The following is a 19426-nucleotide window of genomic DNA, read 5'->3' as shown; positions in this document are numbered from 1 at the left end:
GGCAGGTACAGCAAGGGCTAGGTACAGAGTTAATCCGACTCTACACTGTCCCATCAAACACGCCCAGGGCAGGTAGAGCATGGCTTAGATACAGAGTAAAGCTCCCTCTACAATGTCGCAACAAAAAATCCCAGGGGAGGCACAGCACGGGTTAGATACAGAGAAAAGCTCCCTCTAAACTATCCCATCAAACACTCCCAAGGCAGGTACAGAACGGGTTATATACAGAGTAACGTTCCCTCTACACTGTCCCATAGAACACTCCCAGGGCAGGTGCAGCATGGGTTAGATAGAGAGTAAAGTTCCCTCTGCACTGTCCCAACTCACACTCCCAGGGCATGTACAGCACGGGCTAGATACAGAATAAAGCTCGCTCTACGCTGTCCTATCAAACACTCCCAGGACAGGTACAGCGCGGTTTAGATGCAGAGTGAAGCTCCCTCTATACTGTCCCACTAAACACTCCCAGGGATGATGCAGTAGATGTTAGATAAATAGTAAAGCTCCCTCTACACACTCATCAAACAATACCAGTGCTGGAGCCGCCCGGGTTAGATACAGTGTAAAGTTCCATCTACATGGTCCCACCAAACACTCACAGAGCAGGAACAGCACGGGTTAGATACGGAGTAAAGCTGCGTTTACAGTGTCTATTCAAAAACTCCCAGGGCAGGTACAGCACGTGTTAGATACAGAGTACAGCTCCCTCAACACTGCCCCATCAATAATTCCTAGGGTAGGTACAGCACAGGTTAGATACAGAGTAAAGCTCCCTCGGCACTGTTACATCAAACAATCCCAGGGCAGGTACAGCACGGTTTGATGCAGTGAAAAGTTCCCTCTAGATTGCCCAATCAAACATACCCAGGGCAGATACAGCACGGGTTAGATACAGAGTAAATCTCCCTCTGCCCTGCACCATCAAACATTTCCAGAGCAGGTACAGCACAGGTCATCTATCGGGCAATGCTCCCTCGACACTGTCCCATTAAACACTCCCAGGGCAGGTACAGCATGAGTTAGATACAGAGTAAATTTCCCTCTACAGTGTACCATCAAACAGTACCAGGGCAGGTACAGCACGGGACAGATACAGAGTAATGCTCCCTCTAAACTGACACAGCAAACACTGCCCAGGCAGGAGCAGACCGGGTTAGATACAGAGTAAAGCTCCGTCTACACTATCCCATCAAACACTACCAGGACAGGTACAATATGGGTTAGATACAGAGTAAATTTCCATCCACACGGTCCCATCAGAAACTACCAACACAAGAACAGCACGGGTTAGATAAGGAGTAAAGCTCCATGTGCACTGTCCCATCAAACACTCCAAGGGCAGGTACAGCACGGGTTAGATAAAGACTTAAGCTCCATCTACACTGTCCAATCAAACACTCCCATTGCAGGTACAGCAGGGCTTAGATACGGAGTAAAGCTCCCTCTGCACTGTCCCAGCAAACACTCCAAGGGCAGGTACAGCACGTGTTAGATATAGAGTAATGCTCCGTCTACACTGTCCCATTAAACAATGCCAGGGCAGGTACAGCAAGGGCTAGGTACAGAGTAAATCCGACTCTACACTGTCCCATCAAACACGCCCAGGGCAGGTAGAGCAAGGCTTAGATACAGAGTAAAGCTCCCTCTACAATGTAGCAGCAAAAAATCCCAGGGGAGGCACAGCACGGGTTAGATACAGAGAAAAGCTCCCTCTAAACTATCCCATCAAACACTCCCAAGGCAGGTACAGAACGGGTTAGATACAGAGTACCGTTCCCTCTACAGTGTCCCATAGAACACTCCCAGGGCAGGTGCAGCATGGGTTAGATACAGAGTGAAGTTCCCTCTGCACTGTCCCATCTCACACTCCCAGGGCATGTACAGCACGGGCTAGATACAGAATAAAGCTCGCTCTACGCTGTCCTATCAAACACTCCCAGGACAGGTACAGCACGGGTTAGATGCAAAGTGAAGCTCCCTCTATACTGTCCCACTAAACACTCCCAGGGATGATGCAGTAGGTGTTAGATACAGAGTAAAGCTCCCTCTACACACTGTCATCAAACACTACCAGGGCTGGTGCCGCCCGGGTTAGATACAGAGTAAAGTTCCATCTACATGGTCCCACCAAACACTCACAGCGCAGGGACAGCACGGGTTAGATACGGAGTAAAGCTGCATTTACACTGTCTATTCAAAAACTCCCAGGGCAGGTACAGCACGTGTTAGATACAGAGTACTGCTCCCTCAACACTGTCCCATCAATAATTCCTAGGGTAGGTACAGCACAGGTTAGATACAGATCCAGATCCCTCTGCACTGTTACATCAAACAATCCCAGGGCAGGTACAGCACGGTTTGATGCAGTGAAAAGTTCCCTCTAGATTGCCCAATCAAACATACCCAGGGCAGATACAGCACGGGTTAGATACAGAGTAAATCTCCCTCTGCCCTGTACCATCAAACATTTCCAGAGCAGGTACAGCACAGGTCATCTATCGGGTAATGCTCCCTAGACACTGTCCCATCAAACACTCCCAGGGCAGGTACAGCATGAGTTAGATACAGAGTAAATTTCCCTCTACAGTGTACCATGAAACAGTACCAGGGCAGTTACAGCACGGGACAGATAAAGAGTAAAGCTCCCTCTAAACTGACACAGCAAACACTGCCCAGGCAGGAGCAGACCGGGTTAGATACAGAGTAAATCTCCGTCTACACTATCCCACCAAACACTACCAGGACAGGTACAATATGGGTTAGATACAGAGTAAATTTCCATCTACACGGTCCCATCAGAAAGTACCAACACAAGAACAGCACGGGTTAGATAAGGAGTAATGCTACATGTGCGCTGTCCAATCAAACACTCCCAGTGCAGGTACAGCAGGGCTTAGATATGGAGTAAAGGTCCCTCTACACTGTCCCATCAAAGACTCCCAGGGGAGGCACAGCACGGGTTAGATACAAAATATATCTATATCTATACTGTCCCAACAAACACTCCCAGGGCAGGGTCAGAACGAGTTACATAAAGTGTAACACTCCCTCTACACTGTCCAAAAAGACAATCACAGGGCGGGTACAGCACGGATTAGATACAGAGTAAATGTCCCTCGACACTGTCCCATCAAAATCTCCCAGGGCAGGTACAGCATGGGTTAGATACAGAGTAAATTTCCATCTACACTGACCATCAAACAGTACCAGGGCTGGTACAGCACGGATTAGATAGAGAGTAAAGCTCCCTCTACACTGACCCAGCAAATACTGCCAGGGCAGGAGCAGACTGGGTTAGATACGGAGTAAAGCTCCCTCTACACTGTCCCATCAAACACTCCCAGGACAGGTACAACACGGGTTAGATACAGAGTAAATCTCCATCTACACGTTCCCATCAGAAACTACCAACGCAAGATCAGCATGGGTTAGATAAGAAGTCAAGTTCCATGTACACTGTCCTAACAAACACTCCCAGGGCAGGTACAGCACGGGTTGGATACAGAATGAAGCTCCATCTACATTGTCCCATCAAACAATCCCGGGGCAGGTACAGCAAATATTAGATACAGATTAAAGCTCCTTCTTTTTTGTCCCATCTCACAATCCCAGTGCAGGTACAGCACAGGTTAAGTACATAGTAAATCTCCCTCTACACTCTCCCATCAAACACTCCCAGGGCAGGTGCAGCACGGCTTAGATACGGAGTAAAGCTCCCTCTACACTGTCCCATCAGAAACTCCCAGGGGAGGCACAGTATGGGTTAGATACAGAGTAAATCTACATCTATACTGTCCCATCAAACACTCCCACTGCAGGATGAGAACGAGTTAGATACAGAGTAACATTCCCTCTACACTGTCCAATAAGACAATCACAAGGCGGGTACAGCATGGATTAGATACAGAGTAAAGCTCCCTCGACACTGTCCCATCAAAATCTCCCAGGGCAGGTACAGCATGGGTTAGATACAGAGTAATTTTCCCTCTACACTGTACCATCAAACAGAACCAGGGCTGGTGCAGCACGGGTTAGATACAGAGTAAAGCTCCCTCTACACTGACCCAGCAAACACTGCCAGGGCAGGAGCAGACCGGAATACAGAGTAAAGCTCCATCTACATTGCCCCATCAAAAACTCCCAGGACAGGTCCAACACGGGTTAGATACAGAGTAAATCTCCATCTACACGGACCCATCAGAAACTACCAATGCAAGAACAGCACGGGTTAACTACGGAGTAAAGCTCCATGTACACTGTCCCATTATACACTCCCAGGGCAGGTACAGCACGGGTTAGATACAGAGTAAATCTCCCTCTACCATGTACCGTCAAACACTCCCAGAGCAGGTGCAGCTCAGGTCAGCTGCAGAGTAAAGCTGCCTCTGCACTGTCACTTCAAACACTCCCAGGCCAGGTAAAGCACGGTTTAGATACTGAGCAAAGCTCCCTCAATACTTTCGCATCAAATTTTCCCAGGGCAGGTATAGCACAAGTTAGATAGAGTGTAAGGCTGCATCCAAATTAGATTCAGAGTAAAGCTCCATCTACATTGTCCCATCAAGCAGTTCCAGGGCAGGTAGAGCACAGGTCTGATAAAGAGTAAAGCTCCATCTACATTGTCACATCAAACAGTTCCAGGGCAGCGACAGTACAGGTTATGTGCAGAGTAAAGCTCCCTCTAAACTGTCCCATCAAACACCCCAGGGCAGGTACAGTTCGGGTTAGGGACTGAGAAAATGTTCCTCTGCACTATCCCATCAAACACTCCCAGGGCAGATAGAGCACGGGTTACATACAGATTAACGCTCCCTCTAGAGTGCTCCATCAAACACTTCCAGGGCAGGTAGAGCACGGGATAGACAGAGTAAATATGCCTCTACACTGTCTCATCGAACACTCCCTGGGCCAGTAGAGCATTGGTTAGATACAGAGTAAAGATTCCTCTACACTGTTCCTACAAACACTCCCAGGGCATGTACAGCACGTTGACATACAGATTTAATCTCGCTATACGCTGTCCCATCAAACAGTCCCAGGGCAGGTATAGCACGGGTTAGACACATTGAAACATAGGAGATAGGAGCAGGAGTAGGCCATCCGTCCCCTCGAGCCTGCTGCGACATTCAATGAGATCATGCCTGCTCATACAAATTCAGTACGCTCTCCTTACCTTCTCCCCATATCCATTGACCCCTTTAGCCTTAATAAATATATCTAACTCCTTCTTGAATATCTTTAATGAATTGGCCTCCACTGCCTTCTACGGTAGATAATTCCACAGGTTCCCCACTCTCTGGGTGAAAAAGTTCCTCCTCATCTGTCCTAAATGGCTTACCCCTTATCCTTAGATTGTTACCCCTGGTTCTGGACTCCCCGGCCATCGGGCAAATCCTTCCTGCATCTAGTATGTCTAGTCATGTTAGAATTTTATAAGTTTAAATTAGATCCCCTCTCATTCTTCTAAACTACAGCGAATATAAGCCCAATCGACCCAATCTCTCCTCATCCGTCATTCCTGCCATCCCAGGTATCAGTCTGGTGAATCGTCACTGCACTCCTTCCATGACAAGAACATCCTCCCTCAGATAAGGTGACAAAAGCTGCACACACTACACAAGATGTGGTCTCACCAAGACCCTATACAACTGCAGCAAGACATCTTTGTTCCTGTACTCGAAGCCTCTCGCTATGAAGGCCAACATACCATTTGCCTTCTTAACCGCCTGCTGCACCTGCATGCTTAACTTCAGCAACTGGTGCACAAGGACACACAGATCTCGTTGCAGTTCCCCTTCTCCCAATCTATTGCCGTTAAGATAATAATCTGCCATCCTGTTTTCCAACCGAAGTGGATAACCTCGCATTTATCCACATTATAATGCACCTGCCATGCGTCTGCCCAATCACCCAGCTTGTCCAAAACATACTTGAGTTTCTCGGCATTCTCCCCACAGCACACATGCCCAACCAGCTTTGCAAACTTTGAGATATTACATCTAGTTCCGTCGTCTAGATCATTAATATATATTGTGAATAGCTGGGGTCCTAGGACCGATCCTTGTGGTACCCCACTAGTCACTGCCTGCCACTCGGAAAAAGGCCCGATTATTCCAACACTTTGCTTCCTGTCTGCCAAACAGTTCTCTATCCTAGTCAGTACCCTGCACCCAATCCCATGTGTCTTAACTTTACACGCTAATCTCTTATGCGGGACCTTATCAAAAGCCTTCTGAAAGTCCAAATGGGCCACATCCACTGGTTCTCCCTTATCTATTTTACCAGTTACATCCTCAAAAAAATCCAGTAGATTAATCAAGCACGGTTTACCTTTTGTAAATCCATATTGACTTTGTCCGATCCTGTCACTGTTTTCCAAGTGCTCTGCTATTACATCTTTTATAATGGACTCTAGCATTTTCCACACTACCGATGTCAGGCTTACCGGTCTATAATTTCCCGTTTTCTCTCTACCACCTTTCTTGAATAGTGGGGTAAAATTAGCTAACATCCAATCCATGGGAACTGTTCCAGAGTCTATCGAATTTTGGAAGATGACCAGCAATGCATCTATTATTTCTATGATCACTTCCTTAAGTACCCTGGGATGTAGATTCTCATCAGACCCTCTTTTCTCCAACATCTCTGGGAGGCTATTTGTGTCCTCCGTTGTGAAGGCAGAACCAACGTATTTATTTAATTGGTCTGCCATTTCTTTGTTCCCTATTGTAACTTCCCCTGATTTTGACTGCAAGGGACCTACACTTGACTTCACCAATCTTTTTCTCTTCACATATCTATAAAAGCTTTTACAAAAGTTTTTATGATCCCTGCAAGCATTCTGTCAAACTCTATTTTCCCCCTTTTAATTAATTCATTTGTCCCCCTTTGCTGAACACTAAACTGCGTCCAGTCCTCAGGTTTACTGCTTTTACTGGCCAATTTATATGTCTTCTCCTTGGATCTTATGCTATCCCTAATTTCCCTTGTTATCCACGGTTGAGTCACGTTATTGGTTTTATTTTTATGCCAAACTGAGATGAACAAATTCTGTAGTTCATCCATGCGCTCTTTGAATGTTTGCCATTGCTTATCCACCGGCCATAGTTTGAGTGACATTCACCAACAAATCCTACCCAACTCGCTCCTCAGACCATCGTAGTTTGCTTTATTTAATTTCAGGACCATAGTCTCTGAGTCAACCACTTCATTCTCCATCTTAATGAAGAATTCGATCATATTATGATCGCTCCGACCCAAGGGACCTTGCACAACAAGATTGCTAATTAATCCTTTCTCATTACATAATACCCAGTCTAAGAAGGCCTGACCTCTAGTTGATTCCTCGACATATTGGTCCAGGAAACCATCCCGTATACACTCCAGCAATTCGTCCTCCACGGTATTGTTACTTATTTGGTTAGCCCAATCTATATTTATATTAAAGCCACCCTTGATAACTGTTGTGCCCTTATTTCACGCCTCTCTAATTTCCCGTTCACTGCCATCCCCATCCTCCACATTATTGTTTGGGGTCTGCATACCTCTCCCACTAACGTTTTCTGCCCCTTGGTATTTCTCAGTTCTGCACATACTGATTCCACATCGTCAGACCTAATATCCTTCCTTACAATTTTGTTAATCCCCTCTTTAACCAGCAATGCTACCCACCTCCTTTTCCTTTTTGCCTATCTTTCCTGAATATTGAATACCCCTGGATGCTGAGTTCCCAGCCTTGGTCACCCTGGAGCCATGTTTCCGTCATGCCAATCTTATCATATCCGTTTACCTCTATTTGCACAGCTAATTGATCCACCTTATTACGAATGCTCCTCGCATTAAGACACAAAGCCTTCAGGCTTGATTTTTTGTACTATCTTAGACATTTTAGAATTATTGTGTACTGTGGCCTTGTTTCTTTTAAAGCTTGATTTCTCTGACTGTCACTTTTGTTTTTCTCCTTCCTGTTTCTTGCTTCTATCCTTGTTTCCGTTTCCTCTGTCTCCCTGCACAGGTTCCCAACACCCTGCCATTTTAGATTAAACCCTCTCCCACAGCACTAGCAAACACTCCCCCTCGGACATCAGTCCCGGTCCTGCCCAGGTGCAAACCGTTCGTTTTGTAGTGGTCCCAACTCCCCCAGATCCGGTTCCAATCTCCCAGGAATTGGAATCACTCCCCTTTACACAATTCCTCTAGCCACGGATTCATTTGAAATATCTTTCTATTTCTACTCTGACCAGCACGCGGCACTGGTAGCAGTCCTGAGATTACTACCTTTGAGGTCCTATTTTTTAATTTGCCTCCTAACTCCGTATATTCAGCTTTTAGGACCTCATCCCGCTTTTTAACTGTGTCGTTGGTACCTATATGCAGCACGACAATTGACTGTTCACCCTCCCCTTCAAAAATGCTCTGTAGCCGCTCTGAGACATCCTTGACCCTTGCACCAGGGAGGCAACATAACATCCTGGAGTCATGTTTGCGGCAACAGAAAAGCCTATCTAATCGCCTTACAATAGAATCCCCTATCTCTATAGCTCTCCCACTATTTTCCCTCCTGTTCTGTGCAGCAGAAACACCCAAGTTGCAAGGAAGTTGGCTGCTGCTGCCTTCCCCTGATAAGCCATGCTCCTCAACAATAGCCAAAGCGGTATATCTGTCTGAGAGTGGGATGGCCACAGGGGACCCCTGCACTGCCTGCCTGCACCTACTACTCTGCCTGGTGGTCAAACATTCTCCTCCTGCCTGTGCAGCCTTTACCTGTGGTGTGACCAAATCCCTAAACATGCTATCCACGATGTACTCATCATCGCGAATGCTCCAGTGTGCATGCTTTCGCAGCTCCAGCGCCGCAATGCGGTCTGTCAGAAGCTGCAGCTGGATACACTTCCCGTACTCATGGTCCTCAGGGACACAGGAAGTGTCACTGATTTCCAAAAAGTGCAGGAAGACAATACTATGGGCGCTGAACTGTCCTGCCATGAGTTACCCTTTAATTAATTCAGATTAAATTAAATCAAATGAATCCCACCAATTACACTACAATTAAATGATATAATCAAGGGCCCTTGTTTACCTGCAGTCCCCGCTAAATAACAGACACCCTATAAACTATAAACCCCACAATTTAAGTTTGGAAAAAACGAAAAAGAGAGAAATACTCACCAACCAATCACTCACATGCTTTCTGGTGACGTCAAACTTCGATTAATTTTACTTCCCTCTCCCGCTCTGGGAGCTCTGAGGTTGGAAAACCTACCTGCTCCTCGGGCTCGTCTTAAGTAATCACCGCCGCACCTCAAAGGTCCGCCGCCACTCAAGTAACAGAATTAGATACGGCGTAAATCTCCCTCCACAATGTCAAATCAAACACTCCCAGGGCAGGTACAGAATGGGTTAGATACAAGGTAAAGCTCCCTTAACACTGTCCCATCAAACACTCCCAGGGCAGGTACAGCATGAGTTAGATGCAGAGTAAATGTCACTCTACACTGTCCCATCAAACAATCCCAGGGCATGTACAGCACGGGTTAGATACAGTGAAAAGCTCCGTTTATGCTGTCCCTTCAAACACTTCCAGGGCAGGTCCAGCACGAGACACATACAAGGTAAAGCTCCCCATACACTGTCCCATCAAACAATCACAGTGCAGCTACAGCACGGGTTAGATACAGAGTAAATCTCCCTCTACACTGTCCGATCAAACATACCCAGGGCAGGTACAGCATGGGGTAAGATACAGAGTAAAGCTCCCTCTACACTGTCCCATCAAATACAACAAGGGCAGGTACAGCAGGCGTTAGATCCAGAGTAAAGCTCCCTCTACACTGTCCCATCAAACACACCCAGGCCAGGTACAGCACGGGTTAGATACAGAGTAAAGCTCCCTCTACACTGTCCCATCAAGCACTCCCAGGGCAGGTAAAGCACTGGTGAGATACAGAGTAAAGCTCCATCTAAACTGTCCCATCAAACACTTCCAAGTAAGGTACAGCATGGGTTAGATACAGAGTAAAGCACCCTCTACACTGTCCCATCAAAAACTCCCAGGGCAGGTACAGCACGGGTTATATACAGAGTAAAGCTCCCTCTACACTGTCCCATTAAACACTCCCAGGGCAGGTATAGCACTGGTTAGATACACAGTAAATCTCCCTCAACACTGTCCCATCAAAAACTCCCAGGGCAAGTACAGCATGGGTTAGATACAGAGTAAAGCTCACTCTAAATTGACCCATCAAAAATCCCAGGGCAGATACAGCACGGGTTATATACAGAATAAAGATCCCTCTACACTGTCCCCATCAATCACTCCCAGGGGAGGGACAGCACGGGTTAGATACAGAGTAAAGCTCACTCTAAACTGTCCCATCAAACACTCCCAGTTCAGGTACAGCGCGGGTTAGGTAGAGTAAAGCTCCTTCTACACTGTCCCCATCAAACAATCACAGGGCAAGTAAAGCACGGGTTGGTACAGAGTAACACTACCTCTACACTGTCCCCATCAAACACTCCCAGGGCAGGTGCAGCATGGGTTAGATTCAGAGTAAAGCTCCCTCTACACTGTCCCATCAAACACTCCCAGGGCAGGTACAGCACGGGTTAGTTACAGAGTAAAGCTCTCGCTACACTGCCCCAACAAACACTCCCAGGGCAGGTACAGCACGGGTTAGATACAAAGTAAAGCTCCCTCTACACTGTTCCATCAAACACTCCCAGGGCAGGCACAGCACGTGTTAGATACAGAATAAAAGCCCCTCTACACTGTCCCATGAAACACTCCCAGGGCAGGTACAGCACGGGATAGATGCAAAGTAAATCACCCTCTACACCCCCCATCAAACAATCAAAGGGCAGATCCAGCACGGGTTAGATATAGATAAATGCTCCATCTACACCGTCCCATCAAACACTCCCAGGGCAGGTACAGCACGGGGTTAGGTACAGAGTAAATTTCCCTCTACACTGTCCCATCAAACACTTCCAATTCAGGTACAGCATGGTTTAGATACAGAGTAAAGATCCCTCTACACTGTCCCATCAATAACTCCAAGGGCAGGTACAGCACGGGTTAGATACAGAGTAATGCTCCCTCTAAACTGTCCCATTAAATACCCCCAGGGCAGATACAGCACTTGTTAGATACAGAGTAAAGCTCCCTCTAAACTGTCCCATCAAAAACTCCCAGGGCAGGCACAGCATGGGTTAGATTCAGTGTAAAGATCCCTCTAAACTGTCCCATCAAACATCCCAGTGCAGGTACAGCATGGGTTATATACAGAGTAAAGCTCCCTCTACACTGTCCACATCAAACACTCCCAGGGCTGATACAGCACTGGTGAGATACAGAGTAAATTTCCCTCTACACTGTCCCCATCAAACACTCCCAGGGCAGGTCCAGCATGGGTTCGATACAGAGTGAAGCTCACTCTAAACTGTCGCATCAAACACTCCCAGGGCAGGGACAGCACGGGTTAGATACGAAGTAAATCTCCCTCTACAATGTCCCATCCAACACTTCCATGGCAGGTAGATCACTGCTTAGATACAGAGTAAAGCTCCCTCTACAGTGTTACATCAATCACTGCTGGGACACGTACAGCATGGGGTGGATACAGTGTAAAGCTCCCTCTACACTGTCCCTTCAAACACTCCCGGGACAGGTACAGCACGGGTTAGATACAGATTAATGCTCCCTCTACAGTGTCACATCATACACTGCCGGGTCAGGTACAGCACGGGTTGAATACAGAGTAAAGCTCACTCTACACTGTCCCATCATACACTCCCAGGGCCGGTACAGCACGTGTTAGATACAGAGTAAATCTCCCTCGGCACTGTCTCATCTAAGACTCCCAGGGCAGGCACAACACGGGTTAGATGCAGAGTGAAGTTCTCTCTACACTGTCCCATCAAACACTCCCAGGGCAGATACAGCACGGTTTAGATACAGAGTAAAGCTCCCTCTACACGGTCCGATGAAACACCCCCAGGGCAGGTGCAGCACGGGTTAGATACAGAGTAAAGTTCCCTCAAAACTGTCCCGTCAAAAATTCCGAGGTCAGGTATAGCGTGGGTTAGATATAGAGTAAAAATCCCTCTACGCTGACCCATCAAACACTCCCAGGGCAGGTAAAGCACGGGTTAGATACAGATTAATGCCCCCACTACACTGTCCCCATCAAAAACTCCCAGGGCAGGTACAGGACTTATTAGATACAGAGTAATGCTCCCTCTACGTTGTCCCACCAAACAATCCAAGTGCAGGGACAGCACGGTTTGATACAGAGTAAAGCTCCCTCTACACTGTCCCATCAAACACTCCCAGGGCAGGTACAACACGGGTTAGATACAGAGTAAATCTCCCTCTACACTGTCCCATCAAACACTCCCAGGGCAGGTACAGCACGGGTTAGATATAAAGTAAAGCTCGCTAAGAACTGTCTCATCAAACACTCCCATGGCACGTACAGCACGTGTTAGATACAGAGTAAAGCTCCCTCTACACTGCCCCATCAAACACTCCCAGGGCAGGGCCAGAACGGGTTAGATACAAAGTAAAGGTCCCTCTACACTGTCCCATCAAACACACCCAGGTCAGGTACAGCACGGATTAGATACAGAGTAAATCTCCCTCAACACTGTCCCATCAAATACTGCCAGGGCAGGTGCAGCACTGGTAGATACAGAGTAAAGCTCCCTCTACAATGCCACATCAAACGCTCCGAGGGCAGGCACAGCACCGGTTAGATACAGAGTAAAGCTCCATCTACATTGTCCCATCAAATAATCCTGGGACAGGTAGAGCATGGGGTAGATACAATTGGAACTAGGCGCTTTCAAAGTTTACAAGCCCTCATTTAACTGCAGCTCAGTGTCAGAGCACTCACGTTTATTATCAGTCTTCCATATTTTTTTTGTGGACTGCATCTCCCTAACAAACCATTCCTGGTCAGGGAAAAGTGCGTTTTGGGGCGGTTGAAATGCCTCAAATCAACGCACCCGCGCCAAGCAATGCTTGCTCCTGATCAACCTTCCAACTTTCAACACCACTTCTGCCCCAACAGTCAGCAGTGCATCAGTCGGTACAAAATGCACTTTCCTGCCTTCTGTAAAATGCCTGTTGTTTCAAAGTCAGCAGGAAATAACATTTCGAACGAGACAATTTAAATGTGTACATGCCCACATTTAACTGCAGCTCACAGTATCAGAACAATCGCGGTTATTATCAGTCTTCCATGTAGTTTCTTGCCGACTGCATCTCCCTAACAAACTTAGCTTATCACAGCACGGCTATCAATCAACTCATTGCCAATGTGAAAAATGCAACATTTGAAAATTAGCAACGTGTGCAAGATTAGAATGAGAGAGTGCCTGGGCCGTGATAACTTATCCTGAGCAGTAAGATATTCATTAGGCCTGAGCCATTGCTGGTAAGACAATTCTCCCCATAGTGATTTAGTGATTCTTTTGCTGGTTATCTTCAATCGGTGTCCTCTGGTTACCGTCACTCCTGCCACTGGCAAGCGTTTCTCCTTATTTCCTCCATCAAAACGCCGTGTAATTTTGTAAGCCTCTATTAACTTTCCTCTTAACCTACTGAGGAAAACAAACCTAGTCTCTCAACATAACTGAAGTCCCTTATCTCTCGGACCACTCTGTAAGACGTTGAACTGAGGCTCTCGCTCTGTTAGTCCGTCTTTGTCTCTGTCTCCCTCTTTGTCTCTGTATATGATTCTGAGGGGGCTTGACAGGGTAGGTGCAGGGAGGATGTTTCCCCTCCTGGGGGAATCTAGAACTGGGGGCAAAGTTTCAGGAACAGGGGTCGCCCATTTAAAACGGAGAAGAGGAGGAATTTCTTCTCTCAGTGGGTCGTGAAACTTTGGAATCCTCTATCCCAGAGAGTTGTTGAGGCGGAGTCATGGAATATATTCAAGGCGGAGATAGACACATATTGGAGCTACAGGAGAGTCAAGGGTTATCGAGAGCGGGCGGGAATGTGGCGTTGAGTCGAAGATCTGATCAGCCATGATCTTACTGAATGGCGGGGCAGGCTCGAGGGGCCGAATGGCACACTCCTGCTCCTATTACTTCTGTTCTTATACTTATTTCTGTCCCTTCTGCTGCGTTGTCCCTCTGTTCACAAGTCGATTCTTGCTGTGACAGACTGTGGAGCTCTTAGTTCCTTGTTAGTAAAGTTGTAAGTATCCCCGTCTGTCACGTGGCAGACGGGGTTTCAATTCCCCTACGGGAGTATTTTTAACATCGCCCATTTTAAAACTTTGGGCAGGTCCTTAGAATTCTTCCTTGGAAAAGTTGAACAGAAAAAATGAACTAAAATATTTTTAAAAGATGTTCTGGAATATGAAGAACTGTATAACAACGTCCTGCCACAATTTCTCGTTAGTATAGTGTTCTCTGACTGTTTGTCTTTTGCGTGGGGCACTGAGGAGGGAGAGAGAAAATGAGATAACAGCGGGATTAAGCACGACTGCTCTTTCAAAGAGACAGCACAGGCACGGTTGGCCAAATGGCCTCCCACTGTGCTGCCAGCCTCCATGAATCGGATGGATATCTGAGACATGCCCACACAAAGAGAGCACACACCTGTATTTGTGTGTGTGTGTTGGAGTCTTTGTCTCAAGCACCACATAACCATTTTCCCTACATTGTCCTTGATATTATAGTGGTGTTTACTCAATACCCCGACGGCTTCTCTCTGACTGTGTTTCTCTGAGAAATGCACAGAAGGAAATAGAATTCAAGTGGACGCCGACCCGCATTTGGTGCTGTGGTTTCGTGAACATGTCCTTTGTGATCTCACCTAAAAAATGACATCTTGTACGAAAAGTTTGACTGGCGTGAAAGTGACCTGAATTTCAAAGCAGCAAGGAGGAAAGTCTGCATTGCTGTGCTTGCTAGCAGACAGCATCTTGTAACTTCCCTGATGGTGCAGTGGTTAGAATTCGGTACTTTCCTCATCGCGTTCGATTCCCGGTCAGGAAACAGTGTGTTTCGGGGCTGTTTGAAACGCCGTCAATCAAAGCACCTGCGCGAAGCAATGCTTGCTCCTGATCAACCTTTCAACTTTCCACACCACTGCTGCCCCAACAGTCAGCAGCGCATCATTCGGTACAAAATGCACTTGCTAGACTTCTGTAAAATGCCTGCTGTTTCAAAGTCAGCAGGAAATGGCATCTGGAACGAGACAATTTCAATATTTACATGCCCACATTTAACTGCAGCTCACAGTGTCAGAACAGTCACGGTTATTATCAGCCTTCCATGTATTTTCTTGCCGAATGCATCTCCCTAACAAACTTAGCTTATCACAGCACGGCTATCACTCAACTCAATGCCAGTGTGAAAAATGCAACATTTGAAAGGTAGCAACGTGTGCAAGACTGGAATGAGAGAGTGCCTTGGCCGTGATAACTTATCCTGAGCAGTAGATTATTCATTAGGCCTGAGCCCTTGCTGCGTAAGACAATTCTCCCCATACTGATTCTTTTGCTGGTGATCTTCAATCGGTGTCCTCTGTTTACTGGCCCTCCTGCCACTGGCAAGCGTTTCTCCTTATTACCTCTATCAAAACCCCTTGCAAATTTGAAAGCCTCTTATTAAATTTCCTCTTAACCTTCTGAGGAAAGCAATCCCTGACTCATAGCATAACTGAAGTGCCTCATCCCTCGGACCACTGTGTAAGACGTCAAACTGAGGGTCCCGCTCTGTTTGTCTGTCTTTGTCTCCCTCTTTGTCCCTGTCTCTCTCTGTATAGGATTCTGAGGGTGCTTGACAGGATAGATGCAGGGAGAATGTTTCCCCTCCTGGGGGAATCGAGAACCAGGGGGCAAAGCTTCAGGATATCCGGTCGCCCATTTAAAACGGAGATGAGGAGTAATTTCTTCTCTCAGAGTGTCGTGAATCTTTGGAATCCTCTACCCGAGAAAGCTGTGGAGGCGGAGTTATTGAATATATTCAAGGGGGAGCTAGGCATATATTTGAGCTACAGGAGTGTCAAGGGTTATAGGGAGCGGGCGGGAAAGTGGCGTTGAGTCGAAGATATGTTCAGCCATGACCTTCTGAATGGCGGGGCAGGCTCGAGGGGCCGAATATCCCACTCCTGCTCCTATTTCTTCTGTTCTTATTCTTATTCCTGTCCCTTCTGCCTCTTTGTCCCTCTGTTCACAGTTCGATTTTTGCTCTGACAGATTCTACACCTTTCAGGTCCTCGTTAGTATAGTGGTGAGTATCCCCGCCTATCACCCGGGATTCAATTCCCCGACGGGGAGGATATATAACAACCCAATTTTAAACCTTTGGGCAGCACCTTAAAATGCCCCTGGGAAAAGTTGAACAGAACAAAATGAAATAAAATCATTTTAAAATATGTACTGGCATATGAAGAACTGTATAACAACTCCCTGCACCAGTTCCTCGTTAGTAGAGTGTTCTCCTTCTTTTTGCCTTTTGTGTGGGGCACTGAGGAGGAAGAGAGAAAATGAGATAACAGCGGGAGAAAGCACGACTGCTCTTTCAAAGAGACAGCACAGGCACGATTGGCCAAATGGCCTCCCACTGTGCTGCCAGCCTCCATGAGTCCTTGACTCTGATATGGATATCTGAGACATACCCACACAAAGAGAGCACACACGGGTATTTTGTGTGTGTTTGATGCTTTGTCTCAAGCAGTGCATAAACATTTCAAGTGAATGCCTACCCGCCCTTGGGGCTCTGCTTTCTGGAACATGTCCTTTTGTCATATCGCTCCTGATCTACCTTTCGACTTTCCACCCCGCTGCTGCTGCCTCGGCAGCCAGCAGCGCCTTGTTCGGTACAGAGGTACAAAATGAATATCCTTGCTTTCCTTAAAATGTCTGCTGTTTCAAAGTCAGCAGGAAATGCCATTTGGAACTATAAACTTTAAATATTTAAATGCCCAAATTTAACTGTAGCTCACCGTGTCAGAACAGTCACTGTTATTATCCGTCTTCCATCTATTTTCTTGCTGACGCATCTCCCTTACAAACATAGCATGGCTATCAATCAACTCATTGACATTTTGAAAAATGCCACATTTGAAACATTAGCAACACGTGCAAGACTGGAATGACAGAGTGCCTGGGCCGTGATAACTTATCCTGAGCATTAAGATATTCATTAGGCCTGAGCCTTTGCTGCATAAGACAAGTCTCCCCATGCTGGTTATTTTGCTGGTTATCTTCAATCGGTGTCCTCTGGTTATCGTCCCTACTGCCACTGGAAAGTGTTTCTCCTTATCTCCTCTATCAAAACCCTTTGTAATTTTTAAAGCCTCTATTAAATTTCCTCTTTACCTTCTGAGGAAAACAATCCCAGCTTCTGCACACTCTCAATATAACTGAAGTCCCTTATCACTCAGACCACTCTGTACCGTCAAACTGAGGCTCTCGCTCTCTATATCTGTCTTTGTTTCTGTTTTCGTCTTTGTCTCTGTCTATGCTTCTGAGGGAGCTTGACAGGGCAGATGCAGGGAGGATGTTTCCCCTCCCGGGGGAATCTAGAGCAAGGGGGCAAACTTTCAGGAACAGTGGTCGCCCATTTAAAACGGAGATGAGGAGGAATTTCTTCTCTCAGACGGTCGTGAATCTTTGGAATGCTCTACCCCAGAGAGTTGTGGAAGCGGAGTCAATGGCCCAGAACTTGGTGTCGGGGGTTTGCCGCGCGTGCAAGCCCCCGGTCTGAACTTACCCGGCGCGCCAACATCTGAAACCTGGCCCGCAGTGGATTTCCTGTCAGTGGCCAGGTTCTGATGTCGGCACGCTGTGCTAACCTGACCTAGCGGCGTAGTTAGTGCAATGTGCCTGCTGGGATCAGGTTAGCACTGTTGCCTCACAGCGCCAGAGACCTGGGTTCGAATCTGGTCTCGGGCGACTGTCTGTGTGGAGTTTGCACATTCTCCCCGTGTTTGCGTGGGTTTCCTCCGGGTGCTCCGGTTTCTTCCCACAGTCCAAAGATGTGCTGGTTAGGTTGATTGGCTATGATAAATTGACCCTTAGTGTTAGGGGGATTAAATACGTGTGGTTACGGGGATAGGGTGGGATATGTGTTGGTGTAGGGGTTACGGGGATCGGGTGGTATATGCGTCGGTGCAGGCTCGATGGGCCGAAATGGCCTCTATCTGCACTGTGGGGTTTCTGTGATTCTGTGATAAGTTTGAGAGTAAGAACTGCCAAACTCATGAGAAGTACTGCACCCCAAAACACTACTTCAATTTAAAAAAACATCCCAATCCGTAAAAATAAGTTAAAAAAAATAATTTAAACAATAATTTTTTTTTTGAAAAAAATTAATTTTTAATAAAAAGTGTCTAAAACTAAACTTACCTTATTGTAGATTCTTTAAAAAAATAAACCTGTGGAAAAAAATTCTAAATTGCACTAAAAAACCACTTACCTGTAAAAATAAATATTTACGTGTGTTTTTTACAAGATCAGAGGCCTTTACGCATGCGCAAATCCCCCAAAACAGAGGAAATCCAAGATGCACGTGCTGCCCCCTACAGCGCACGTGCTAGCCTCTTCACCTCTTGGGTTAGAGGAGAGGAAATGCCGGTTTTCAGCGCATGTGCTTTGCATGCTGAAAACCGGCATTTCCACTGGCCAGACGCGTGAGTACCGCTTCCGTACTCATGCGTTTGGGGAGGAATTTCTGCCCCATTGAGTATATTCAAAGAAACATAGATATATATTTGAGCTATAGGGGAGCCAAGGGTTATGGGGAGCTGGCGGGAACGTGGTGTTGAGCCATGACCTTATTGAATGGCGGAGCACGCTCGAGGATCCGAATGGCATATTCCTGCTCCTATTTCTCCTGTTCTTATTCTTATTTATGTCCCTTCTGCCTCTTTATCACACTGTTCTTGTTAGATCCGTGATTCTGAGAGTATGATGTCTTTCAATAACCACACGGATGCTGTAACTTAACAGTAAACAGGTATTTACTGGAGGAGGGTAGTCTCAAGATTGGGGGTACAGAGGCATGCGCAAGGCTTACATACAGGTGTGGTCACTGCCGGTACTACAGTATACAGGAGCTGTTAAAGTAGTTCTGTCTTAAAGGTACATACACTATAATTCCTCCCCTTTTAGATTTGTAGTACCCCTAATATTCAAATAAGAATTAACACTTTAACATGTACATTAGACAACAATAGTCCAATTATAGATTCAGTCTTTGGGGCAGCTTCCGATCCCTTGTGGGATAGCGCCTTTCCTGAGGTTCTCGTTCTTGGTGCAGAGGCGATTCTTGCCCCTTTTCATCGGGTAGTTCATCGGTTTCCACTGCTACTGGTTCTCAGGTAGATGCTACCGGTATGTCGGGTTCATCCCCAGGTACTTGATACATGGGGTTGACTCGTTCTTGTGACGCTAAGATCTGATCG

Source organism: Somniosus microcephalus, unplaced genomic scaffold (assembly GCF_052327205.1).
Source record: "Somniosus microcephalus isolate GS21.2 unplaced genomic scaffold, FLI_Smic_1.0 unresolved_chr6, whole genome shotgun sequence".
NCBI classification, from domain to species: domain Eukaryota; kingdom Metazoa; phylum Chordata; class Chondrichthyes; order Squaliformes; family Somniosidae; genus Somniosus; species Somniosus microcephalus.
The sequence above is the reverse complement of the archived record's forward strand: the minus strand, read 5'-3'. Positions refer to the sequence as shown.